The sequence below is a fragment of the Pleurodeles waltl genome, chromosome 1_2 (genome assembly GCF_031143425.1).
Source record: "Pleurodeles waltl isolate 20211129_DDA chromosome 1_2, aPleWal1.hap1.20221129, whole genome shotgun sequence".
Classification (NCBI taxonomy): Eukaryota; Metazoa; Chordata; class Amphibia; order Caudata; family Salamandridae; genus Pleurodeles; species Pleurodeles waltl.
Genome location: NC_090437.1, coordinates 876,537,410 through 876,565,002, shown reverse-complemented (window position 1 = coordinate 876,565,002; position 27,593 = coordinate 876,537,410). Strand labels below are relative to the sequence as shown.

Sequence of the window (27,593 nt, the reverse complement as noted above, 5' to 3'; positions counted from 1 at the left end):
CTGAGGGAAAACGATGTAGCTCTTACGTGTTTCAGAAGGGCAGACAACACTCTGGACAACACGTTGGAAAACATAGGCTGGGACATCCCTGATGCCATGGCCACTGTTGTCTGAAACAATCCCCTTGCAAGGAAATGGAGCACTGACAGCACCTGCACTTAAGGGGGGATTCCTGTGGGATGGCGGATTGGTGACATCAGGTCTGGCTCCAACTGGGTACACAGTTCCTGGATTGTGGCATGGTCAAACCTGTAGGTGATGAGTAAATGTCGCTCCTCCATTGTCAACAGGTCCACCAGCGGTCGGTACACTGGAGGATTCCGCCATCTTCTCAAATGTCCAAGCTGACGGTGCCTAGGAAGGACAACAGCGACCACAGAGTCACCAAAATCCCAGGTATGTACCCACAGATACACAGAACACGACACCAAAGACAAAAATCTTCCTGTATGTGTGTCGAGTGTAGGCCCAGGTATGTGTGACACAGTTGCAAATTAAGCCATGTGGGCCCCTGAAATGGCGGCTGCCTGACCTCTAAACTGGGACAGTGGGATGTGAGGTAACTGCGCTGGCGTTGTACACCGTCGCGGTAGGCGGTTGAAGACCGCAGCGCAAAGCTGCATTGGTTAACATTGGACCCTATGGGTCCCAGGAGCCAATGATGAAGTGCGCCGGCGGTGATGAGACGCACCGCCGCGGACGTCACCGCCGCGGACGTCACCGCCATTTTCTATCTGTTCAATCACTTGATACCTGATCTTCGACAGGAGAGGACCTACACTGCAAGTGCTGCTGTGACCTCGGTCTGGAAGAGACAATGGCTGCTGCGTCTGGGGAAAGGGCCCCTGCCTTCACTGCTCAGGAGTTGGAGAAGCTCGTGGACGGGGTCCTCCCCCAGTACACGCTACTCTACGGTCCTCCAGACCAACAGGTAAGTACACAGCGAGCACGTTGTATGGGCTATGCCTGGGTGGAGAGGGCTGGTTGTAAGAGGGAAGGGGGCAGAGTGCAGTGAACATGAAGGACTGTGAATGCATGTGCCACATGGCAAGGGCAGGGATGGGGGCCACTCACTTAGACGGTGCTCTTGCTAATGACTTCTATTCTTCCCCTGTGCATGTCATGTAGGTCAGCGCCCACCAGAAGAAGGACATTTGGCGTGCCATCGCCAAGGACATCCGGACCCTGGGGGTCCACCAGAAACGGGGCACCCACTGCCGTAAAAGATGGGAGGACATTCGCCGCTGGAGCAAGAAGACGGCGGAGGCTCAGTTGGGGATGGCCTCCCAACGTGGGAGGGGTGCCCGTCACCCCATGACCCCACTGATGTTCCGGATCCTGGCGGTGGCCTACCGTGAGTTGGATGGGCGCTTGAGGGCATCACAGCAGACACAAGGGGGTGAGTACACAATCATTCTGGGGACTTTGCGTGCAGTTGAGGGGTCTAGGTGTGGGAGGAGGGCTGTGGGTTTCCCTAGGCCAGGGCGACTTCCATAGACTAGGCCCCTCCGTAATGCAGGCCATGTGGCACTCCACCCCACCGCAGTAGAGTGCCAAGTACAGGTATACATGCCCCTGTGGCATCCATGTGTGCAGATGTCCACCATAGCGATGTAGGCCATATCCCAGGAATTGCATCTGTAGAGGCCAGGAGCACGGCTTAGTGCAGGGGGCTGCTGTGTCTGTATTGTCCGCCAACGGTAGCGGTATGCCATGCACTCAACCTGTCTTTCTTCTGTCGTCCCCCCCCCACTTTTTCTGCTCTCCATGTTCTTTTGTGCATCAGCATCATCAGGCGGAGGTACAGTGGCACCGGAGCACGAGGGAGCTGAATCCCACATGGCCATGGAGGGCCACACGACGGACTCAGAATGCACCAGTGGGACGGATGGCGAGGGGAGCTTCACGTCGGGCACCGGATCACCAACCAGCGACACGGACTCGTCTGCCGATGGGAGCTCCCTTGTGGTGGCGGCACCATCTGTGCCCCACACTTCTACAGGTACAGCCGCCACCTCCCCTACCAGCACCGCCCTCCCAGCAGCCCCTCAGCGTTCGCCCCGTGCCCACTCACTAAGGAGGGTGGGCATCACCTTCGCCCCAGGCACCTGAGCCCCTGCCCTGTCACCCCTGCTGCCCTCAGTGAGGAGGCCATTGACCTCCTCAGGTCACTCACTGTTGGGCAGTCTACCATTGTGAATGCCATCCAGGGTGTAGAAAGGGAGTTGCAACACGGTAATGCATTCCTGGAGGGCATTCATTCTGGTCAGGCTGCCCTTCATCGAACCCTGCAATCTTTGGCCTCAGCACTGATGGCAGCCATTGTCCCTGTGTCTAGCCTCCCCCCTCCAACTTCCTCCACCCAGACCCAATCCTCTGTACCCCAGCCTATCCCAAGCACACCAACAGACAAGCATGCACACACCTCAACACACAAAAGTAGCTCAGGCAAACATAGGCACCACACATCCCACAGGCACTCACACAAGCATCAGACACATACAGACACAGCAACATCCACTGCCTCCACGGTGTCCCCCTCCTCATCGTCTCCCTCCTCCCTCCCAGTGTCGTCTACACTCTCACCTGCATGCTCTACATCTACAGGCACTAGGACTCGCACCAGAACACCCAGCACCACACCCCGCTCACCTGCACTCACCACCCCCACTCCCATTTACACGCCCCCTGTGTCCTCTCCCAGTGTATCTGTGAAGCCCCCTCCCAAAGTACACAAACACGGGCACCCACACACCCAACATCCATCCACCTCACGACAGCCTCCAGTACCTGCACCTGCACCCAAAACACCTAAAGTGACACATCCTACAACCACCTCCTCTTCCTCCACTCCCAGACCCCCTCCAGCTACCCATCCCAGTGTTCGTCATAAACTCTCCCTCAGCAACGTTGACCTCTTTGCCCCCATCCCCACCCCTCCAATTCATAAGCCCCGTAGTAGCACCTCAGCCAAAAAGACTCCAGTACCAGTGGTGCGTGTTACCGGTGTGTGGAGTGCACCGGCCACCAGGGCAGGCAGTGTGACACGGAGCCAAAGCACTGCCAGTCCACCCCCTGTAAAGCATCTCAAGTTGGAAAGTGGCCGACGGGACAGGGTGAAGACTCCGGGCGGCAAAACTGCTCACAAGGGTCTCAGGGGGATTGCAGAGTCAGCTGTGACTCCTCCAAAGGTGGTGAAGGGCCAGAGGAAGTCTGGTGAGAGCAGCACGGCGGAGAAGGGTGCCATCCTCCCCGGCGGCCGGGACGCCACCGCCAGCACCGTTGTCACTGGTCAGGAGACCACCGCCAGAGTCATTGCCCAGGAGGGCACGAGTATCGTCACTGGTCAGGAGACCACCGCCAGAGTCATTGCCCAGGAGGGCACGAGTATCGTCACTGGTAAGGAGACCACCGCCAGGGTCAGTGCCCAGGAGGGCCCCGGCTGCCACAGCCCCGCTGGAAAATGAGGGACCGTCATGCCACACACCAGTGCACAGGTCAGAGACCGCCATGGCAAAGCACCACTGAACAAGGTAATCACCGCCATGGTGAAGACCGCTGAACAGGGCAGAGAACCGCTGAACAGATCAGAGACCGCAATGGCAAAGCACCGCTGAACAAGGAAACACCGCCACATCAAGCATTGTTATCCCATGTACAGCTGGGACTGTGACGGTACAGGAACCGTCACGGGGAGCTAAATGCAGTGTCGGCACCATTCCCCCTCCAGAACCGTTGGAGACTGTTATCCACTTGAGAGACTGTGGCTTTGCACTCCCCAGGATTGTTCAGTGGGCAAACCACCCACTGTAGAGACTTGAGAGACTGTGGCTTTACACTCCCCAGGATTGTTCAGTGGGCAAACCAACCACTGTATAGACTTGAGAGACTATACTCAGCCACTATCCTGGGGAGTGGCTTTGCACTCCCCAGGATTGTTCAGTGGGCAAACAACCCACTGGAGAGACTTGAGAGACTGTGGCTTTGAACTCCCCAGGATTGTTCAGTGGGCAAACCAACCACTGGAGAGACTTGAGAGACTGTGGCTTTGCACTCCGCAGGATTGTTCAGTGGGCAAACCACCCACTGTATAGACTTGAGAGACTATGGCTTTGCGCTCCCCAGGATTGTTCAGTGGGCAAACCACCCACTGGAGAGACTTGAGAGACTGTGGCTTTGCACTCCCCAGGATACATCAATGGGCATGGAGCCCCGTCGTGGATCTGGCGTGGTGCTGTAATCCGACAGAGGTGCCCCCCCCTTCCCTTCCCCCTGAGGTGCCTGTTGTATTTCTATCTGATGCCCCAGCAGTGTTCTCTCCGTTTGTGGACAGGTATCTATTGTGGGCCTCGCCCATGCATTTTTGGACCAGTGGTGCACGGACATTGATATGTGCATATCTGCACTGCTTCTCGTAATGTATATACTTTTGAATGTGTATATATATATCTGTATATATTTGGTAACTGTATTTTGATACATTACAATTTTTCGACTGATTTCCTTTGGTCTTTGCATTCTTCCGGGGGGGTTGTCGGTTGTTACTGTGATGTTTTTAAATGCATAGCTGTGTGTGTTATAATGTGCGAGGGTGGGGGTGGGGGTTTTGCATGTGTGTCTCCCTGACTTTTGCCTCCTCCCTCCCCTATGTCGTAGGTGCAGTACTCACCGTTGTCTTCGCCGCCGCCGTTGCTGGTGTTCATGAATGAGCAGGAAGACAAGGGCAGGTAGGATTTGTAATTCTGGCTCCATGGTGTCCTCCTTCCTCGTGGAGTGTGTTAAGGTGAGCGTTTTCCCATTGCAAAAGCTGTTTCCGCCGTGCTTTTATCCACGGTGAATCCGCCCCGGAAAAGGTGGCGTATTGGCGGGTTGTGATACTGTGGGCGCTACATTGTCTTCCGCCTGTCTGTTGGCGGTGACCGCCGCGCTGCTTGTCTGTACCGCCGTGGCGGTCGGAGTGTTAAAGTGGCTGTCTATGTTGGCGGTTTCCACCACGGTCATGATTCCCTTTTTTTGTCCGCCGCCCTTTTTGCGGTATTACCGCACCTTTAACACCGTCCTTCAGGGTTGTAATGACCCCCTATACCCTTATGTGCAAATGGATGGTGTTTTGGACCTGTTTTTGGGAGAACAACATACATTGATAGAAATCAAGGGACTGAGCAAATGCAAGGGATGATCCACGGGGAACAGCACACAATCTGACCAAACATATTGCACATTGTTAAAAAGAGAGATACAACCATGATGCTAATAGTTGGTTTGAAACAAGATATTTTGTGGATTCAAGTTTAGATATATCTGTGTTGCTCAGGGCGTTGAACCAGTCTAAATGTCTAACTTAGGATCAGGACTTCATTTGTGATTGTTGAGATATTAGAAAGTAGAACTTACCAGTTTCCACTCCATCAGGGATTCCAGTCAAGCCTTCAGGATGTAGAATCTTTAAGACCTTCTCTTCCCAGGGAAAGAGTTGAAATGGGGGCTTGGAGAACCACCACCAGTCCTCTGGGCCTCCAGGTGATCCTTGGAGGCCAGGAAAGACATTCTCCCCTATATGTCATTTCACCTTTTCCTACTCTACACCTGTGTGCGCAGATTTTTAGATACAGCATTCACTCTGTCAACTATTCTGGCCCACATTTGCCTTTTCTGAGATATGGATGCATTTTGTACTTGTGCTCCAAACAACTGTGGCTCTACTCTAATGATTTCATCCACCATGAAAGACAGCCCTCCCTCGATCAAATCGAGATTTCTCCTCCCTGCCATTGTGAAGTTTTTCTAAACAAATCTAGTGCCCAAAAAATTAAGGAAACAGTGAGAAAGTAAAATTAACAAATAACATAGAGGAAGAGGAACACAGAAAAAACCTGTGCACTATGTTGTAAATTTGGCTGGCTGGTCTTCTGCAGTGTGATGGCAAAGGATCATGGTCTGAAATGGAGTGTGTTTTATAGTGTGTTTTGCAGGTGTTCACAATTGTCCAATATATAGCAAGCGTGGGCTACTAGCATCCAACCAATAGCCACAGCCATCATGCTATACTGAACGGGTCCAGCAACCGACTCCGCCATCATGGGCCTGCCGCTGATACACCACCTGCATGACTTAGTGATCTAAATGGGCTCTGCCATCAAGACAGTGATGGAGGCCGACTTGTCAGCATTAGAATCTGCCGAGTCAGCAGAGGGATGTAGCTTGCACAACAGAGTTGACTTTGTCATGTCAGTCTTTGGCTCAGCCACATTACATCTAAATGCAGTGGACAGAGCACAGTCGACTTGACTGTCTTTTTGAGGCCACCGCCACAACTGCTTGGCAGTAACACCATCAAGAACTAAATCAGGCCCTTAGTCTTTCCCAGGTTTTGTGTTAATTTATTTATTTCAGATTTGTGTAAAGTGCTCCGAAGGTACACTGCAGCAACTAAAGAGCGCTATCAGAATGAGTAAAAAATTCAAGAAACGCATTGAGAACACCTGTGTGCGAGGTAAGGTACCCATAGTCACTATTACTCAATTACAGCTCCATTCAAGAGTCATGGCGATATTTAGAGTTTGGTGGATGGGGTTACTCCATCACAAACGTGACAGATATCCTGTCCGCTGTTTTACAATTCCAATATAGCCTATAGAATCTGTAATATGGCGGACAGGAAATCTTTCACATTTGTGACAGAGTAACCCCTCTGCCAAACTCTAAATCAGGCCCTTTTTGAAAATGAAGGTAGTACAGCTCTGCTTTAAGTTTGGAGTTTAATGCATTCAAGAGTTTGAAGCTCATGACACTCAGAGACCTCCCTTCACATTTTTATCACATGAACATAAGATGTTGGATCAGAAACATATCCCTTAAAAGAAGGCTCCCAGGCAGAGTAGAATGGGGGCCAGTTTTTGAGTGATACAACTGGTTTTAAATGTGATCCTGTATTCCATATGAAGGCAATGGATTTTCAAGACCGGTTTTGCATGTTTGTGTGGCCATGTTTTCTGAGGTTGCAGCATCGTTTTGCTGCATGATTCTATGGTCTTTCCAAACTGGGAGCCCTTTAGAGGCTCATAGCAAATGCCAGACTCTGAAGTTAGTGAAGACTCCTTTTCAATTGGCAGTGCAGAATGAATAAAGAGCATTGCACGGTTGCCTGGTTTGTGCTGGGGGAAAAATGTGAAGATGTCAAGGTGACCACAGAACTCACTTCTGACTGAGGGGAGGAGAAGGAGGTGCTGGCACCTGACTACTGCGAACATCAGGGGGAGGAGCCCACCAATGGGCACGGACCACCTTTGACGAGAGATATGAATGAGTTAATGATTATCAGCATTCACAAAGCCATGTCATACTGGTTGTTGACATGAAAGAGGCTTAGAAATTTGTTTTTGTTAGGTGTCAGACCTTTGCAAGCCAGTCACTTGTTAAAATTACACAGTGCAAATCATATAAACCCAGAGGAATCAGGAAGGCACTTGCCTCAAACTGGGGGAGGTTGTCTGTGAACATTAGATACTGGAGAATCAAATTTTGCAAATTGAATGGGAAGGACATACCCCAAAATGGCCGTCCTGAAGTTTCAAGACATTGCCGTTTTTGTTGTTTATCTTGCTTGACCAAGAGACAACCCTTTTGGAGTCAGACTAACCTTATGAGAAAAACAAAAAGCCAATATAGAGGCCTTGATATGGTAAAATGAACAGTTCTGTAAACAAAATAAATGCAACAAAGGTGTGGAGATTGATTCTACCTTTCTAATATGAAATAGCCCCTCATGCATTGCAATGGAGCCACTTCATAGAAGGTGGAATGACACACCAAACAGCCAAAAGCACGAAATGAGAGATGCATACTATTCTAGGGTGACCCAAGAAGTGAATGACAATGTGTCAAAGCAATGGCTGCGCTGATTCACCTAATCAACTCAATGGTTAAATAGAGCTGACCCAAAGCCCACTGTTTATATGCTGGAAACAACACATCTTGCATATAGCCTTGTTGCCAAAGCAGAGATAAAATGAGTGTTTAACAGTGAAACTGGTATTAGAAAATTGAATATAGAGGACTTGCATTATTAAAGAAGCAAACAATCTGTCTGTTATGAGTAATTCCTGTAATTATGCCAATACCCCACTAAACATAGTTTACGTGCCATTTATGGTAAAGATTTGATGCAAACATGTCATGTGCGGTAAACATTTTTGTCGCCGTCCTCCATCAAAGATGGCCACCTCAGCCTTGAGCTCCTGCCCACACTTACCCTATCCAGCCCAAGCTCCTCACCACGAGTATCCTAGTGGCAAAATACCCCACCTGGAAGAGGAAAATGCCTTTGCAGTGATTTGGGTTGAAATCTCTGAGTTTGGCTGTTCCGAAGGTGGGTCACCAGGTACAGTGAGCCATGGAGTTCTTGAGTCTGGCCAGGCTCTGGGGTTTTATTGGTGGGTCTCTCTGATGTGCCCTGCTGGTGTTTACTTTTGGCGTCATTGCTCTAGCCCCTTGGTGATGCTGCTGGGGCTAGGTGCAAGCTTGGTGGCTTCAAGGTGCAGGCTAATGCTGACATGAATACTGACCTAGAACTTGCTGGGACACGGGCTTTATCCTCTACAGCTGGGGTACTTGTTACTGTGGGCTCCTCGCTGAGGAGACATTAGGGGAGTGGTTCATCTGGGCTGAACCTGCCTGGCTGGTGGGGGCACCTGTGATCAAAATGGCTCTTTGGATAATACAGATTGAAGATAATATGCAAGTACATTGGATTGAATATATCATGTCATATCTGGTGCCTTCTTTGTCTGACACTTTCACGTACACTACTTCTTGCTTCTATCCCTTAGCTCTCAAGGAGACATATTACTGAACTACTCTAGTTGCTGCACTCACAGGCCTACATAAGAAGCTGTTAACCACATATGTCATAGTGTCTGAGAGGAGACTATTACTCAGACTTCCTTGATAGCCCTTGCAAGTCACTATTGTGTGTCTTTGGGTGGAAAGTTGGTCTCTGTATCCTCCCAACAACTCAGGCACAGATGTCATGGTAAGCTGATACCTGGCAGTCAAAACTCACTTTCGAAGGCTGAAAATCCTTACAAGCAGCAGAGTCTGAGAGTATGTGGGATGGAATGTTGCTCCCTGAACACTCAACCACAGATGTGGAAGGCATGGTGCATACTCTGTTACAAATGAAGCAAAATATTAAGGTTCAAATGGACGCAGAAGCTCTGCGCTAAGATCAAATGAAGCAGCACCTCAAAAGGCAGACTACAAGACTTCATTAGGCTGAATAGTGCATTTCTGACTTTGAGGATGGCACAAAGACCTCGAAAAACATACTTGTGCAGCGTTCAGTGCTACGTACAAAGAACTAGAGGCGCATTCACAGAGCATTAATATACACATGTTATGTACTGATTAATCCACTGATTTTGTAAAGTTGGAACTTTTTGTGGAAATACTTCTTTTGGATATCTTCAATAGGGATACATTATCACAGTGCTTCATAATGGAGAGAACTCAGTCAGTCAGTCAGTCAGAAATCTTTATTCGGCATATTGCCATAAAAGTGCACGTGCATACATATATATCACCATAAAAATACAATACTTGTTACTTAATTCAGAAGGCCAATTTCTTCAATCTGCTAATATTACAAAACTAAACGTATACCTTAGCCCTTCTTAGTCAATAGATAATGGTTAATACTTATAAAATCATATACAACATTAAAAACAGCATTTAAAATTGCATTAAAAGGTAGTCACATCAACTAGTTCATATCGATTTCTGATGGTAATGGCTGATTTGATAAAACTTAAAATAGAGCTGCACATTTGTTTAGATGAAAGACTTTGAATACCAATCAATCCTTCCTTATGAGAAAGAGTATGTCGTTTACGCAAAATTGGCAATATAAAAGTTTTCCTAAGAACTGAGTAAAGTGAACAAAATGAAGAACTCAATGGACACTGGCTCCGAAATCACCACCAGGTGCCTCTGCAAATATAGCCCACCTCCTTAATTTCACAGCTCGAGACCTCATGCTGAGAATGGCCAAAGAGGAAAGCAATCAAATCTCAAGGGGCAAGGAACTTCTCCTTTTCTGACTGTAAAGCTATTATTCAGGAGGACAGGAGATCCTTTGTGGAGGCAAAGAAGTTGCCATGCAATGCGAACCTCAGTTATTCAATGCTGTATCCTGCCAAGCTTCGCATGGTGGTAAAGTGGTCCACACTTTTCTTTAACAAGCTGGATAAAGTGCCTAAAGTTAGTAAAATAGGTAAAAAAATGTTGACAAACGGAACTCTGCACACTCTTCTACCGGTTTAGGTGGCTCTCATGTACCATTGTGTGAGTAGGAGGCTTTGACCAGTGGATATTTATGTATGCTTTTATCTGTTAATACGTAAGATCTCATGTGACTGATATAGTGCTTAGTGCTCGCGGGGATGGTTGTTTCCTCAGACATGACGAATAGGGTGGGGAGGACATGCTTTCAAATGTCTCTTTACTGAATAATATTTGTATGGGCATATGCGGGTAGCAGAAGGTGATGTACGCCTCTTAGTGCAACCCACACACAGTGTTTAAAGATGATTTGGGAAGTTATTGGTGTGAGTGAGTTGCAGAATAGAAAGGGGATCAGAGTATTGATTAGGTAGCTGCATATCAATCAAGCAGTGGTTAATTTGTAAATAAACGTGCGAGCACAGAATACTGAAGCAGTATAATCCTAAAGGCATATTTAGTCCATTTACAGCCACTCCCTGCCCCTTCCACTCACGCCTGCATCTTTCTGCTTTCACTCTTTGTGACACTTTTTTGTTTTTCTCTTCCGCCGCCTTTCCCATATGTGTCTTTTGCTTGCAGTAAATGCTGATATTAATATTAAAAAATAAGTGTTGGCCTTCAAAAATAAGTGCAGGTGCCCCCCACCAGAAACCACCAGCACAAATTAAGCACTGCAATTAAGTATGACTGATGGCATAAATGTTATTTGTTGCTGTCTGACTGGATATGCTTTTTAACTATACACATACCAAGCACTGCTCTGGACTGTCTCAACTGCAAAACCTTGAACATTTAAGTGCTGAATAGACCCAAGAAGGTCAGGCTTGTTTTAATCTACCTGGACAGACTTCAAAAAGATACAGTTTTGATATAGCAGATGGACCTAGACCAGGATACCCCCGAAAAGGTGCATAGAAGTAGGGGCTGCTAGAGGCGTAAATATCTTCCTTACGAAGCCAGTTCATTTACCTCTGGTGGACATGCAGGCCAAACCCAGGAGGGCAGATGTCCAATTATGTCAGGGGTACCTTATGGGTAAAGATGCTCTATAGTTAACATATATGCCCTAATGTAAAATCACCTCTATACCTTAAGATATTAGACGTCCTTCTGCAGACTAATGAGGACCCCCAAACTGGTCTGGGGAGCCAACTTTAATATGGTTATTGACCATATGCTTGGCAGATAAGTCTGCCATCTGCTGGGTACACGAAGAAGATGGCTATCTCGAATATTGGAAGAATATCACCAGCCGGACATCTGGAGGATTAACAGGGGGGGGCAAAAAAATGTTTTCTTGCTTTACTCATCAATACACAATAGCTTTTGGAGACTGGATTACTGGTTCCTTGGTACTGATACTACCTACTGGGTAGTCAGACCTGAGTATCTCACATGAATGCTTTCAGGCCACTCTTCAGTGGTGGTGGAGCTTTAGATTTAATTGACTCACCATACAGGGTTGTCTGAAGATTTCTCTCTATAGAGTATTCTGTGAGAAAATAAAATTATTTTCTTTTTTGTGTGCAATTTTATGTAGCACAAACTAGACCTGCAGGTATTGGAGCACTTTATATGAGCACCAATTACATTACACAAAGACACATTTGTTTTTAGTAGGCAAGGGAAGATTAGGTGATCTCAAACCTAGATTCCAAGGATGGCAGCTCTGGCTGTAAGGCCACATACCTTGGCATCTGAAACACAGTAGGCATCTGTGTGGGAGACCTTTAGCACTGTACAGCCTTAAAAGATACACAAAAACATCTCCAGAGGTGAGAGGCTAATCTGCCAATGCAGGAAATGATGCACATTGAAAGCTTCCACTGTAAACTACTAGGTAGTATTAACAAACTCCTGCTGTAGTATAGGGAAAGGGTGAATAGAGAGGTGAAGTACTTCAGCACATATGCACTGGCTTACCGTTACAGCAAGGGAAAAAACCTTGCTAAACTTTAGCACATATCCTTACGAACATGGGTAGGCGTACACCTGCTTTGATGGTTCTTCACACTAGGGAGGAGGCGAGGGCTACAACAAAGAATTTGCTTCTAATTATGCTTGCCTACTTTGGCCCTCATTACAACCTAGGCGGTACACGCCGCCGACCGTGCTGACGGCCACCAACATACCGTGACCATGGCGGTATACCGTTATGGGTATTATGACCCACAGAGAGAAATCTGCCACTATACAGACACCCACACAAGTCTGCCAGCCCAAAGGTCAGTGATAAACTGGCGGTACCAAATCCCACACCGTTACGCCAGCAGAAATATGCACACAGCATCACGACCCACGAATCACCACGGCGGACATTCAACCACGGTAAACCATTGGCGGTACACACCGCTGTGCTCAAAATACACACACACTAACAAAACGGCACGACATTGGACAATTCAAACTATACACACCTGACACACATACACCCACCACACCCACACACCCAATCCAATATAAGACACACACCCACAATACCCACAGCCACTTACAATGAAAACAAATATTGCTAACAGAGAGAGACAAGCCAGGAGCACCCACTGAATCAGAGCCACATAACACCATCACCCATACACCATACACCATCCGCACACCTCACAGCACACACCCCAAAACATCACCCCACACACCCTCACCCATACCACTCACACAACACCCATGGCACCACAAAGACACCCCAGGTTCTCAGAGAAGGAGCTAATGGTCATGGTGGAGGAAATCATCCGGGTAGAGCCACAGCTATTCGGATCACAGGTGCAGCAGACATCCATTGCAAGGAAGATGGAGCTATGGCGGAGAGTCGTGGACGGGGTCAACGCCGTGGGACTGCACCCCAGAACAAGGGATGACATCAGGAAGAGGTGGAACGACCTACGGGGGAAGGTGTCTTCCATGGTAGCAAGACACCAGGTAGCCGTACAGAGGACTGCAGGTGGACCCCCACCTCCTCCCCCACAACTAACAACATGTGAGGAGCAAGTCTTGGCGATCCTGAGGGCCTCGCAGGTGTAGCAGGAGGACTGGACTCTGGTAAGTCAAATCTTTACTACTATATCCCCCACCCTACCTGCATGTCATCACAAACGCCTACCCCTACCCTCACCCCCATCAATCCACCACCTCACATATACCCTACTGTCACAACCCATGCATCCCAATACCAAGCCCTGCATGCAACACCAATGCATGGACACCCATCACAGACCTGCATGGACACCCATCACCACAGCATGCACACTAGTGACAATCACTTAGCCAGATCAATAACATCTCACACAACCCAAAAGTGCCTTGCTAATAACAAACATAGAGGGAAACATATCCATGCGCAAGATGGCACACGCAGATACAATAACACTGCATTTACATCCCCACAGGACCCCCACTCAACGTCACCGGAAAGGAGGTGCCACCAATATCCAGTCCCCCCACAGAAGAGACCCACAGTCATGACAGCAGCTCTTCATGCCTGGATCACGATGACAACCTGGCCCATCAGGGACCTCTGGACAGTTGGTTACCCTGCCACAGTCCCAACCCACCACAGAGCCTCCCCCCTCAGGAAACACCAGCACAGCACCCACCCAGAGGGCCCATCCCTCTGTCCCCAGGACACGTCAATCAGCAGTATGTCCACCACTACAGGGACCCCAGGCAACCCCACAAACCCAAGACAATCAGAGACCTGTGGTCAGTGGCAGTGGGCACACGTTTCAGGGGACAGAGGCACAGGACAACAGGACTGCTGTGCGACAGGGGGAGGACAGGCCCAGGGAATCCACTCTCTATAAGGCACTTGCAGGGATCCTGGGAGAATACCACCATTCCCAGGAAACCAGGGCCAGATACTGTACAAGTTGCAGAAGACCCAGCTGCTGCAGGAGGGACAATAGCTGGGGATCAGGGAGGACCTGAAAGACATCCACACCACCCTGGTCATCATTGCAGGGGTGCTGGCAGACATGGCCAACACCATGAGGGAGCCAGTGGCACAACAACGGGCCCCTACACATCCACCGGCGCAAGTGGACAGGAGGTCCCGCCACAGGACCAACAGGTCACCAGCATCCCACCCTCTGCAGAAGGAGAACCACCCCGCAAACGGTCCCTGCGATCCAGGCAGAAGCAAGAGAACATTGCCAAGATCCCCGCCAGGAAATACGTCTCTCCTGAATATCACCCTTGTGTCCCACTCTGTCACCCTGTCCACCTTGTACTGCCATTGCTCCCCTTCCTATACCCCCTTGGCCAATGCACCTGTGATACAAATAGTATGGACTCTACCCTGGACTTTCCTCCATCAGCAACCCAGCCCATTGCAATACCCCCTCCACTTACTTGCACATAAATAAAAACCCTTGAAACAAATACAAGTATGGAGTCAAATGTTTGAAATATGTATTAGTTTAACAAGCTGTAAACATTGCAATTAAAATATACAGTTATATATACGTAGGTATGACCTGTAGAGGGCAGCAGTAAATACACCAGGAGCCAGAGTGGGGCACAGAGATCTGAAAATAGAGATGCCAAAGGGTACAGTAAGTGGCCATAGACATAGGGAGATGAGGCTGCCATGTTCAATGTCTAACACAAAACTGCAATGGAAAGTGAAGCTAAAGTGTCTTACCTGTGTGGTGTCACTGGAAGTACTGTTGAATGAGTGAACGTCTGTTGTCCACATCTTCTTCCTCTGCTTCCTCTTCCTCACTGTCCACAGGCTCCACCGCTGCCAGAAGACCATCTCCAGGCTCATCCTCCTGCAGAAAAGGCACCTGGCGTCTCAAGGCCAGGTTGTGCAACATGCAGCATGCAACGATGATCTGACATACATTCTTGGGTGAGTAGTACAGGGATCTACCTGTCAGATGGAGGCACCGGAATCTGGCCTTCAGGAGGCCAAAGGTTTTCTCAATTCTCCTCCTTGTTCGCCCATGTGCCTCATTGTAACATTCCTCTGTCCTTGTCCTGGCATTTCTCACTGGGGTCAGTAGCCATGAGAGGTTGGGGTAACCAGAGTCACCTGCAAATATCGAGGGATACCTGTTAGACCCACACTCACCCTTAGAGACAACCCCACACCCATATACCTACATCAACTGGGTGGGGACCATGGACTCACCTATTAGCAACACCCAGTGCCTCTGGAGTGGAGACATCACATATGGAATGCTGCTATTCCTCAAGATAAAGACATCATGCACAGAGCCAGGATACTTGACATTCACATGGGAGATGTACTGGTCCGCCAAACACACCATCTGCACATTCAGAGAGTGAAAGCTTTTTCTATTCCTGAACACTAGTTCATTTCTCCGGGGGGACGGGACAAATGCTATGTGTACCATCAATGGCACCAATGATGTTGGGGATATGTCCCAGGGCATAAAAGTCAGCCTTCACTGTGGCCAAATCCTCCACCTGGGGGAATACGATGCAGCTGTGCATGTGTTTCAGCAGGGCAGACAACACTCTGGTCAAACGTTGGAGAACATCGGCTGAGACATCCCTGATGCCATGGCCACGGTTGCTTGGAAGGGACCACTTGCCAGGAAATGGAGCACTGACAGGACCTGCACTAGAGGGGGGGATACCTGTGGGCTGGCGGATAGCTGAAATCAGGTCTGGCTCCAATTTGGCACACAGTTCTTGGATTGTGGTGTTATCAAGTCTGTAGATAAGGATAATGGGGGTCATTCTGACCCCGGCGGTCATGGACCGCCGGGGCCAGGGTTGGCGGGAGCACCGCCAACAGGCTGGGGGTGCCCCGCAGGGCATTCTGACCGCGGCGGTTTGGCCGCGGTCAGATGCGGAAAACCGGCAGTCTCCCGCCGGTTTTCCGCTGCCCATTAGAATCCTCCATGGCGGCGCATGGGGATTCTGACAGCCCATACCGCCATCCTGTTCCTGGCGGTTCCCCCGCCAGGAACAGGATGGCGGTATGGGTTGTCGTGGGGCCCCTGGGGGCCCCTGCAGTGCCCATGCCAATGGCATGGGCACTGCAGGGGCCCCCGTAAGAGGGCCCCACAAAGTATTTCAGTGTCTGCTTTGCAGACACTGAAATACGCGACGGGTGCCACTGCACCCGTCGCACCTTCCCACTCCGCCGGCTCAATTCTGAGCCGGCGTCCTCGTGAGAAGGGTCTTTTGCACTGGGCTGGCGGGCGGCCTTTTGGCGGTCGCCCGCCAGCCCAGTGCAAAAGCCAAAATACCCTCAGCGGTCTTCCGACCGCGGAGCGGTATTTTGGAGGGCGGAACTCTGGCGGGCGGCCTCCGCCGCCCGCCAGGGTGAGAATCACCCCCAATGTGTCTGTCCTCCATTGTCGCCAGGTCCACCAGGGGTCTGTAAACGGGGGTATGTTTCCATCTCCTATTCATCCTTACTGGTTGAACTCTAGGGTGGAAAATGGTGAGCAGAGGGTCATATTCACACATATGTCAAATTAAAAATGCATTTTTCCCTTTACAGAAACAGCTGATGTGCCAATGTCTGCTGTGACGCAGTTAGGTGCCATGGCCTGTGCCCCCCTGAAAGAGGGGCTGCCTGACATGTGAGGAGAGACAAGTGGAAATGAGGTAATTCTGCTGGTGTTGCGTGCCGTTGCGGTCAGCGGTCAACGATCGCTGCGCAACTTCACATTGGTTATCATTGGGCCATATGGGTTCCAGGAGCCAATGGCGATGTACACCGGTGGTGACGGTACGCACCGCCGTGGATGTGACCGCCATTTTTTATCTGTTCACTCACTTGCTACCTGACCTTCAACAGGAGAGGACCTATACTGCAAGTGCTGCTGTGACCTGTGTCTGGAAGCGACAACGGCTCGAGTGTCTGGGGAAAGGGCTCCCGGCTTCATTTCGGAGGAGTTGGAGAGACTGGTGGATGGGATCCTACCCCAGTACACTTTACTCTATGGTCCTCCAGACAAACAGGTGAGTACACTGTGAGCATGATGCGTGGGCCAAGAATAAAATGGATTGCTGTGCCTGTAAGCCTCGTGTAGGGAGGGCTGAGGGGTCCTGGACAGAGTGCAGCATGTCTGGTGGTCAATGTCTGTGCGTAAGGGGATGTGAGGGATACTGTGGGCCATGAGTGTAACAGTCCGGACGGTATGACTAATCCCTTTTTTCTGTGCATATTTTTCTGCAGGTCAGTGCCCATCAGAAAAAGAGTATTTGGCGTGCCATCGCAAAGGAGGTGCGGACCCTGGGGGTCTTTAACAGGCAGAGCACTGACTGCCACAAACGATGGGAGACCTGCGCTGCTGGGCAAGGAAGGCGGCGGAGACCCAGCTGGGGCTGGCCTCCCAACGAGGAAGGGGTGCCCATCATACCCTGAACCCCCTGATGTTCCGCATCCTGGCAGTGGCCTATCCAGAGTTGGATGGGTTCTTGAAGGCATCACAGCAGTCACACGGGGATGAGTACAGATTCTGAATCATGACTTTGCATGTGTTAAGGTTGTACCTGGGTGGGGGATGTGGGGTGAGGCCAGGGTGAACTGGCAGGGTACGTCCCTTGTTGGGCAGGATCTGAAGCACTCCAACACCAATAGTGTTAGTGGGCATCTACTACTGGGCAGGTTTCAGGTGTGCAGCTAATGGTGTTGGGCAATGTACCCCATGGGCTGGTGACTAGCTTTGTAACTGGTAGTGCATGGCCTAGTGCATAGGGCTGATCCCTCTGTGTTGTGTACACCAATGGTAGTGTTGTTGCTGGTATTGACCAAGTGTATCCTCTGTCTCTCCCCCCTCTTCTTGTTTTGTCACCCTGTCCTTGTGTGCATTAGCATCATCTGGCGGAGGAGCAGAGGCACTGGCGACGGAGGGAGCTGCATCCCACATGGGCCTGGAGGCCGAATCCACCGACGGTGTGGGCACCAGTGGGACGGAGGGCGAGGGGAGAACCACAACAGAGACAGGAGGGGACACTACAGACGGTGACTCCTCCTCTGATGGAAGCTCCCTGGCGGTGGCGGGCACCTCTGTGTCTACCCCAAAAACAGGTACACCCGCCACCCCCGTACCAGCACTGCCCTCCCAGCAGCCCCTCATCGTGTTTCCCTTGCCTGCTCACCCAGAAGGGTGGGCATCTCATTCGCTCCAGGCACCTCAGGCCCTGCCCCAGTCAGCCCTGCTGCCCTCAGTGAGGAGACTATTGACCTCCTGAGATCCCTCACTGTTGGGCAGTCAACCATACTGAATGCTATCCAGGGTGTCGAAAGGCATTTGCAACAAACAAATGCCTACCTGGAGGGCATTCACTCTGGCGTGGTGGCCCAACAGAGAGCATTTCAGGCACTGGCCCTGCTCACTGATGGCAGCCGTTGTCCCTGTCTCCAGCCTCCCCACTCCAATTTCCTCTACCCAGTCCAAATCCCCTCAACCCCAACCTATCCCAAGCACACCTTCAGACCAGAATTCACCCAAATCAACACACAGAAGTGGCTCAGGCAAACATAAGCACCACACTTCATCTCACAGGCACTCACATAAGCACCATCCCCATGCAGACACACCAACATCCACTGCCTCCACTGTGTCCCCCCTCCTCCTCGTCCACCTCCCTCCCAGTAGCATCTCCACTCACACCTGCATGCACTACATTCTTATCCACTACCCCCGTCACCAGCACGCCTATCACTACACGCCCCTCACTGGGAGTCACCACCCCCACATCCATGCACACGTCCCCTGTGTCCTCTCCCACTGTGTCTGTGACCCCCACAGCCACATGCGACGCCGCAAGCAATGCTTCAAGCACCACCACCTGCACCGCCGCAAGCAGCACCACTGCCAGTAGCAGCAGCCCCAGTGGGCAGCCGTCCGAGGCTGCAGGGGAAGGGCCAGAGCCTCCCCCTACCACTGCCAGCACCGACACCAGCACCGGCACTGCCACCAGTGTACAGCCATCCCCGCCAGTGGATGGACTGTAGTCCTGCCTCCATAGAGTGTCATGCATCCTGCCCACAGTAAATTGTGTGGGTCTGACACCCAGGTGAGTGACTGTGACCTTGCACTCCCCATGTGCTGCATCACAGGGCACAAAGCCCCCTCTAGAACCAGTGGAAGAAGGCATCCGCTCACCCTATCCTTGCCAGGATGAAGCACACTGCGCACAAAGCCCCCACCAGAACCAGTGGAAGAAGGCATCCTCTAGAGAGACTGGCCTTGCTCTCCCCAGGACCAAGCAGTGGGCAAACCACCTACTTGAGAGATTGTGCCTTTGTACTCCCCAGGACCAAGCAGTGGGTAAACCACCCACTTGAGAGATTGTGGCTTTGCACTCCTCAGGACCATGCAGTGGGCAAACCACCCACTTGAGAGACTGTGGCTTTGCACTCCCCAGGACCAAGCAGTGGGCAAACCACCCACTTGAGACACTGTGGCCTTGCACTCCCTAGGACCAAGCAGTGGGCATGGAGCCCCCTCCAGGAGCAGTGGCGTTGTACCATCTTCCGGCTGAGATGCCCCCCCCTCTTCCCCGTCCCCCTGAGGTGCCTGTGTGTTTTTGACCAGATGCCCCTGCAGTGTTCTCTCCGTATTAAAGCAGGAGTCAAGTGTGGGCTGGCCTATGTGTTTTGGCTCAGTGGGCCACGGACATTTTGAGTGGGTATTGTCCCGCCTTTTGTATGCATTGTATATATTGTAAATACGGTTTTTGATTTATGAATGTATTTCTAAGTATTTCTAATATTACACTCATTTGACTCCATTCCTTTTATCCTTACATTGTTCCAGAGGGTTAGGGGGTGTATATGTAATGTTGTTGCATGTGTTTTTGTGTATGGTGTTGGGGGTGAGGGTGGGGGTGTTGCGTATGTGTGTCTCTCTTTTCCTCCCCCCCTCCCTTGTGTGCTAGGTGCAGTACTCACTGTGGTCGTCGTCACCGGCATTGGTGCTCCTGGTGTATGAGCAGATACACCAGCATGGGGAAGACCGCTTTAACACCGACTGCCAGGGTTGTAATGAGGGCCTTTGTGTCCTGATGAGGTTCAGGCCTATTTGTATGAGGTTGTACTTGCTTAGGGACGAACTAAGGGAGCCACCTGTTAGCCCAGTAGATGTTAAAGAAGTAATAAATGCAAGAGACAGTTTCCAGGCAGGAAGTCTTGTGAATCACTGACACATTTTTATAAAACTTAAAAAGAGGTCCTTACTCCTCATCCCTTAAACATATACAGTGTGTCTCTAGTGCTAGGCCAGCTATCCAGCCCTTAAGAGAAGCGATTACTGTACTCCCCAAGCCCAGTAAAGATGGGAAAAATTGCAAGACATACTGGCCCCCTTCACTGCTTAGTACGGATAATGAAATACTTGCAAACTTTGTTGCTGCTAGACTAGCCCCAATATATGGGCAAGTTAGTTCGACCCTGACTGGTCAGAATATATCCCAGGTAGCCCAACATCCCACAATCTTTGCACCCTTTTTGCAAAGATGCAGCAAATTAATCCTGAAGTTGAGGCTGTGGCCATGTTTCTAGTTGTGGCGAAGGCATTCAAGTCTCTAGAGGCCTTTTCTTAACACATTCTTAGAATGTACGAGATTAGGCAGACACACTATTGGGAGTTGCTCCCCCTCACACCCTCATACCAGGTGCTGGCAGACCAGATGTAGAGTGGTGCCCCAATATGGTCATGGTCAAATACCTTAGGATAATTGTATAACACAAGAAAGCCCCAATCCACACTAACTATGGTTTAGTCATGGGAAGGTTACAATTGGAAGTTGAGGTATCAATAACGCTAACACAATCATAAAAATGGTGGACATGCCAAAGTGTCTTTGTCTGCTTATCAACGCACCTGTATCACTAAGTTGTATCACTAAGTTGTTCATTTTTCATTAACCTCCAAATGCTGTTGACTCGGTTAATATGGGACAGGAAACAACCCACAGTCAGATGGGATGTCCTGACAAGAGCACTGGCAACTGGAAAGTTTTGGTGTCCAGATTTTTATCATTACTATGTGGATGTTCTGGCACACTTGGGGTCCATCTGGGGTAATTGTACTACTCAAACCCACAATTCGTGATTGAACATGAACAGGCTGAATGTGACACTTTACAGACTGTGCTGTGAGTCAGGCAACCTAAACCATGTTCTACAGTGCACACCACACAGTGGGTACAGTGGGGGCTAGCCAATAGCATTGGCTTAAAGATTTTATATTCTCCTGCGATGCCTTTGACTTGTAATCCTTTACTACCACCTACACTTGAAGCTAGGGGCATTGTTCTCGCTTCTCAAGCGAAAGATCATTCAATTTGGATTTTTGTTTCTGGGGGTCAATTCTTGACACTAAACCATTATAAGATTAGAGTGAGAGCTACCTCTCTAGATATAATTACATACTTTAGAAGTAAACAGGTGGCAAGGGAATCATTTCCAACATGTCCTCTTGCCTCTCCAGAGTTCATCACTCTAATACACCTAATTAACTTGCGATCCACCCCTAGATGGGACTCCAAACAAAAGCTGTGTTCTGATACAAGTGAGGCTGCTGATCTACCAGCTAGCCATTTATGGGATGCAGATTTTATTTATTATTATTTATTTATTTATTTTTAAATTAATTTCCCACAATAAGGTACAGCAATCCGATAAGCAAATAACAAATAGATATAGACTGAACAAATTATTCTCAAATTTCAAACCCCACAAATACACCGTTCATAAAGGAGCTATTAAATTTGACTTAGCAGTTGCGTCAGTGGGACCCACAGTTTTGTACCGCACTTCCTGCGTTCATGTCCTTTTAATGCATAAAGGCTCATCATAAAGGCTCATCTCCAGGTAATACATAGAAAGAATATGTGCAAGCCATTGGTTAAACATGGTTTGGGATTAAGCCAATCTGAAGCGATACAACACCACACAACCGCCATAGCCAGAAACAGAAAACCTTGAGATTGACCTGGGCACACCTCTTCATCAAGCCCCAGTAGAACAAGTTGAGATGTTAGACCGTCTACCTGTAGATCTATCTTCATCAAAAACTCTATAATGTCAGAAAAAATGGTTTGAAGCTTATTGCAGCTAAAATACATATGAACTAAGTCCGCACCCACACTGTTGCACCAGGGACAGCAAATCCCTTTAGACTTCCCCCATTTGGAGATTCAGGCAGGGTTATAATAGAGATTGAATAAAGTTTTATAATGTTGGGCTGTGGTCCAGCCACAAGAAATATCCGTTGAGTCAATTCCAAAGAAGCTAAAGGCCCCTATCCACCGCCCCCATCTTTCTATATGGTGCCCCAGATCATCTTGGCTGCCAGTTAATAAAAGCGAGTAAAGTTTCCGTATACCGTTGTCTGCTACATTCTAAAGAGCCTCCATAAAAGCAAACTTCTCCCCCAATAAACTTTCACTGGGTGAAGATGTCAGAACATTTCTAAGTTGCAGAAACTCTCAAAAGTCTCTGCTCTCCAGAGCAAATTGATCCTTTACCTCACTGAAGGATTTAATTTGCCTATGATTATACAAGTCCCCTATTTTTTGCCCCGTGTCCATTTATCACACCATCTATCTCGAAATATCCCAGGAAGAATAGGGGTGTTGAACACAGGAGTGTACTAGCTGAGTCGTCCAATTCCCATTCTCCGCTTAATTTTAAACCATACTTTAAATGCCACTCGTATTATTTTAAATTTGACTTTTTTGAAGTAGCTTGGCTCCACAATCCTCAAGAAAGCTGCATTAGCTGAGTTGCCCCAGATGATGCTATATATAGTTGGACAAGGCCGCCCTGATTATTGACTAAGGTCGTCATGTATGATTAGGGGCTGAACATATTTCAGAACCGCAGCCCCGTAAACTAGGTGAAAGTTAGGCCGGCCCACCCACCTCGTGCTCTGGGGAGTGTTAAATATTTAAAACCTCGCTGACGTCTGGAGAACGACCATATAAAGCTGTTTGCTAATACCTCCATACGGGTAAACCAGCCCTTGTCGAACTCCAGTGGAATAGTCCTGAAGAAATATAAGACTGAGGTAGAAAAAGCATTTTGATAATATTGCATCATCCTACTATTGAGGGATACAAATTATTTATCCCTTGTAGTTCCTTTTTAGTCTTGGCAAGCATAGGGGCAAGATTATTATCAACAATGTTATGAAGCTCGGTAGTTAGCCTGACAGCTAAATAGGTTACTTGAACTACTTTGCGCTCATCCTCCAAAGCTGCCCAATCCTTAACCAATATCTGGCATTTGGCCCTATTTAAAAAGTAGCTGGATACCTCACCAAGTTTGGCTGTTTCTTTCTCTATTTCTATTAACGATGTCTCTGGGTCTGGTGATACTATGGCAATATCATTGGCATATGCTAGTGCTTTAACATCCTCCTCGATCATTTCCATTGGAGCGATTAATTTATTATCTAGCACCTTTCTTATAAGAGGGTCAATGTAAAGCGCGAAAAGCAGTGGTGAGCAGGGACTCCCCTGCCTTGTGTCCCTTGTAATACAAAACATTTCGGATCTTACCTCGGACAATACCACCCTTGTGTTTGGGTTCTGATATAGCCCCTGAATGGCCCTAATAAAAGCAGGATCAATGTTGTGTTTAGAAAGGAGCATCCACAGATAAGCCCAGTTCACACGGTCAAAAGTCTTTTCCGCATCTAACAGAATTAGTGACATCGGTGCCCTAACAGCTTGAGCATATTCTAACATTGCTATAACCCACCTCACATGGTCGGTGGTGCCTCTGCCCAGGATAAAACTATGCTGCCAGGGGGAGATCAGTTTGTCAATCACTTGGGACAGACTGGTGGCAAGCACCCTTGAATATAGTTTAGCGTCCCCGTTGATCAGAGAAATAGGGCGATACGAACTGGGTTAAAACCAGATCTTTCTCTTTTTTAAAGAAAATTGAAATATTTGCTGAGAGCCACGATACCGGAGCAGGTGCTCCGTCTTGAACCACCTTAAAAAAATATGAGAAGTTCATTGTTCAATTCCTGAAAAAATACCTTAAAAAAATTCCAACTGAATCATATTTGAGCCTGCCGTCTTTCCATTAGCCAGCGAATTCATAGCGGCTGCTATCTCATCGGATGTTATAGGCGTAGCAAGCTGGCCCCTATCATCATCCTGCAATAGGGTTTGACCAAGATATAGATCAAGATTACATTCTTGCGTATGGACATCCTGGGCCTCCTGTTGATATAATGCATAGAACAATTCTCTAAACACCCTTAAAACTGCTGAGTTTCCCATTACTATCTGTCCATCTTTATCCTTGATTGCATTAATAACACCATGCAATATTTTTTGCCTGGTTTTAAAGGCCAAAAGCCTGCCAACCTTTTTGCTGTCCTCATTGCATTCCTGTCGCTGTGTCTGAGTCTTGGCAATGTCACGCTCTAAATAAAGCTCCCTAATTCTAGCCCTTACTGCTGTAATTTGATTTAAAATCCCTTACATGGGTAAATTGTTTTTGGTCACCTCTACTATCTGAGCTTCCAATGCCACTAGCTCAGCCGGGGCAGTATTTATAAATTCTGCACACAGCTTGCCCTTTCTTATACAGTAACTTAAGGTCTCCCCTCGAGTTCCTACTTTTAAAGTGTTCCAAACCACCCCACTTGGGGCAGAATTGCAATTAATTTCCAGAAAATCTGGTATTCATTTTTTCATATGTGCAATATATGCTTGGTCCAATAGCAAACCCCGGTCAAATGACCATGTATTTGAGTGTTGTGCAGACAGTTATATTACCAGCGGGTTGTGATCAGACATTATTCTTAGGTACTTTTCAATCAGTAACCCCTCGGATAATGAAGATGATAATAAAAAATAATCTAGCCTAACAGATTTCTTATGGGGATAGGAAAAAAAACTAAACCCAGGGTCGGAGCCTTACATTGCTGCCACTCATTGAACAGCCCATGGCTCCCAACCAGTGAATGCAAAGACTGATATACTTTCGGTTTCCTCCCTTTATATTGCCCCTGCTGCAAAATAGGCAGATTACTGTCAATGTGAATATTCAGATCCCCACTAACAATAAGCCGTAAAGCCCATGCAGTTTGTTCATTATTAACGAAATCAATTACTTCTGGGTCATCATTGTAAGTCCCGTATATTGAGCAGAGGGAGAAGCTAGACCTGCCTATTGAACATTCTAAGATCACCGATCTGCCCAGCTTGTCCGATGCTCTCTTAACCACTTCTACCATTTTACTGCATGCCAACACTGCCACTCCCTTTGTCATTGAGCCTTGAATAGTGAACGCCAGTAATTGATAATCAGGGAATTCCAGCAGGTATTTTTGGGGGCAAATAATATGCTTCTCCTGCATGCAAATAATACCTGCCTTCAATGTTTTTACACCTTCAGCTACAAAATGCCGTTTTCTACTGTCATTTAATCCACCAATGTTTAACGTGGCAATGCGTAGGTTACAACCATGTCTCATTTAAACCTTTGATTACGTGTGTCTGCGTTCCTGCGGCTCCAACTTTGGGTAGAACAACTTCAAACCGTTCAGTCCATTGACCTTTTGTGCCTTTTGTATGCCCTCCCAAACCTGCCTCCGTCAGCCCCTTCCACCCCACCCTGACATCCCCTGCCCCATACCCACCCCTACGACTCCACCCCAGGCTGCCCACCCCACCCAAACCTACCAAATGAGACTACCAGACTTAAGGTCTGTAAGATGGATAGGTTGCCCCCTCGGCAGCCGATAGCATCACTAAATCTTAGGGTCCAAATGCCACATAGGCCCTTTCATTTATTTTCCTTTCCCCAAAAATGTTCCTTTTCTTTTTTTCTTTTTCTTCCCCTCGCCTTTCTCCTTCTTTTTCTCCCCCTTTCCTTCCTTTCCCCTTCCTTCCCTTTCCCTTTTCTTTTTCCCCTTCCCTTTTCTTTTCCTTTTCCTCTCTGTCCCTTTCCTCTTCCCTTTTTTATAACTATCTGACCCTTCTTTTTCCTCCCCTATCTCCCTTAAAAAAAAACATAATGTCCAGGGGCAAAATCATGCTAAATCAAATAATGGTATAACAGTAGCCCACAATTAGCCTTGTACCATCAATACTGTAAATTTAAAACAGATTTTTCAGATACTCTTTGGCCTTAATTTCAGAAGAGAATACCCGAGTGGTTTTTAAGTGGGCCATATTAAGTAAATAGACTTCTGCCCCTTTCTCCTGAAAGGGATTTGTCATTTGTCTCAGCCGCTACCATCATTCAACAATAGCATGGCAGTAGTCAGGGTGAGAAAAAAAAGAAGCACCCTCGCACTGAATCTTACAATCAGGATGGGTTTTCTCAAAAATGGCCTGCCACAGCAAATAATTAACAAAATAAACAATTATGGCCATGGGATGTCATAGTTGGTCTGTGGAACCTTCCTTTTGTATTTTCAAATATAGTGGATACCGATGAGCCCTCTGTATCTCCCGCTCCCAGTCCCAGCTTTCTAGATCTGGGAAGGCATCTGTAAATAATTTGATGATATAACCCCTCATGTTTTGGCCTTCCACTCCTTCTTTAATCCCAAAAATTCACAAGTTATTGCGTCATTGACGGTTTTTGAAGTCTTCTATTTTCCATTGGAGGTCCATTAGCTGTGACTCGTGCCTTGCAGATTGTTATATCACAGTGCCCTTGTCGGTCTCTAGCATGCAGGTGTGAGTCTCCATTGCAGCACTGCGCTCACCAATCTCAGAGCAGGATTTCACAATCTTTCTTACCAATACTTGTAGCTGCTTACTAGCGATCCTAGCTTTCTTGCTGTCGTTCTCTATCTGTTTATGAAGTGGCATCATTGTTTGATAAATGAGGTGCAAACGGGGAGGCTCAGGGAGCTTCATCAAGCTAGTGTCATGATCTTTGGGTTCATTGGGGGGGGCAATTAGATTGTCATGCAGTTGCTGAGTTGCAGAGTAATCGCAGGACATTGCCCTTGCCCTTGCCTTTTCCCCCTTTGTGAGATTTTTCTTTTTCTTTCTAGTAGTACTTATTTCTCTTTCCCCCAAATAATTTTTTGGAGCCTTTTTTGGCTGCTATTTCTTTTGACCCCACATTAGAGGCGGCGGAGCTGCTGCTGAAATCCAGCTCTGTGAGTGAACTTAAGTCCCCCTCCCAGGTTGATCTGAAAGAGAGAAGGAGTTTTCCGCAGCATCGCACTGCCCTGGTACAAATCCCCTGGGTAGTCTGGTGTCTGTGGCGGCAGCGTGGTTATCCCCACTTAGCCTTGGGCTTGTATCATCATGCTGCTTTGTGGACATATCCTCACCATTATACCTCGTATCCATGATGTGCTAAGGCAGTGGTATGCATTCACTATAATTTAGTGCCC

General features: G+C 48.4%; 1 protein-coding gene across 1 annotated transcript in view; it reads right to left on the bottom strand.

The window, feature by feature from the left end:
* The window catches only part of WWC2 (WW and C2 domain containing 2), an 800,549-nt gene that overhangs the window by 123,720 nt on the left and 649,236 nt on the right, over positions 1 to 27,593 (bottom strand). The window lies entirely within an intron of this gene.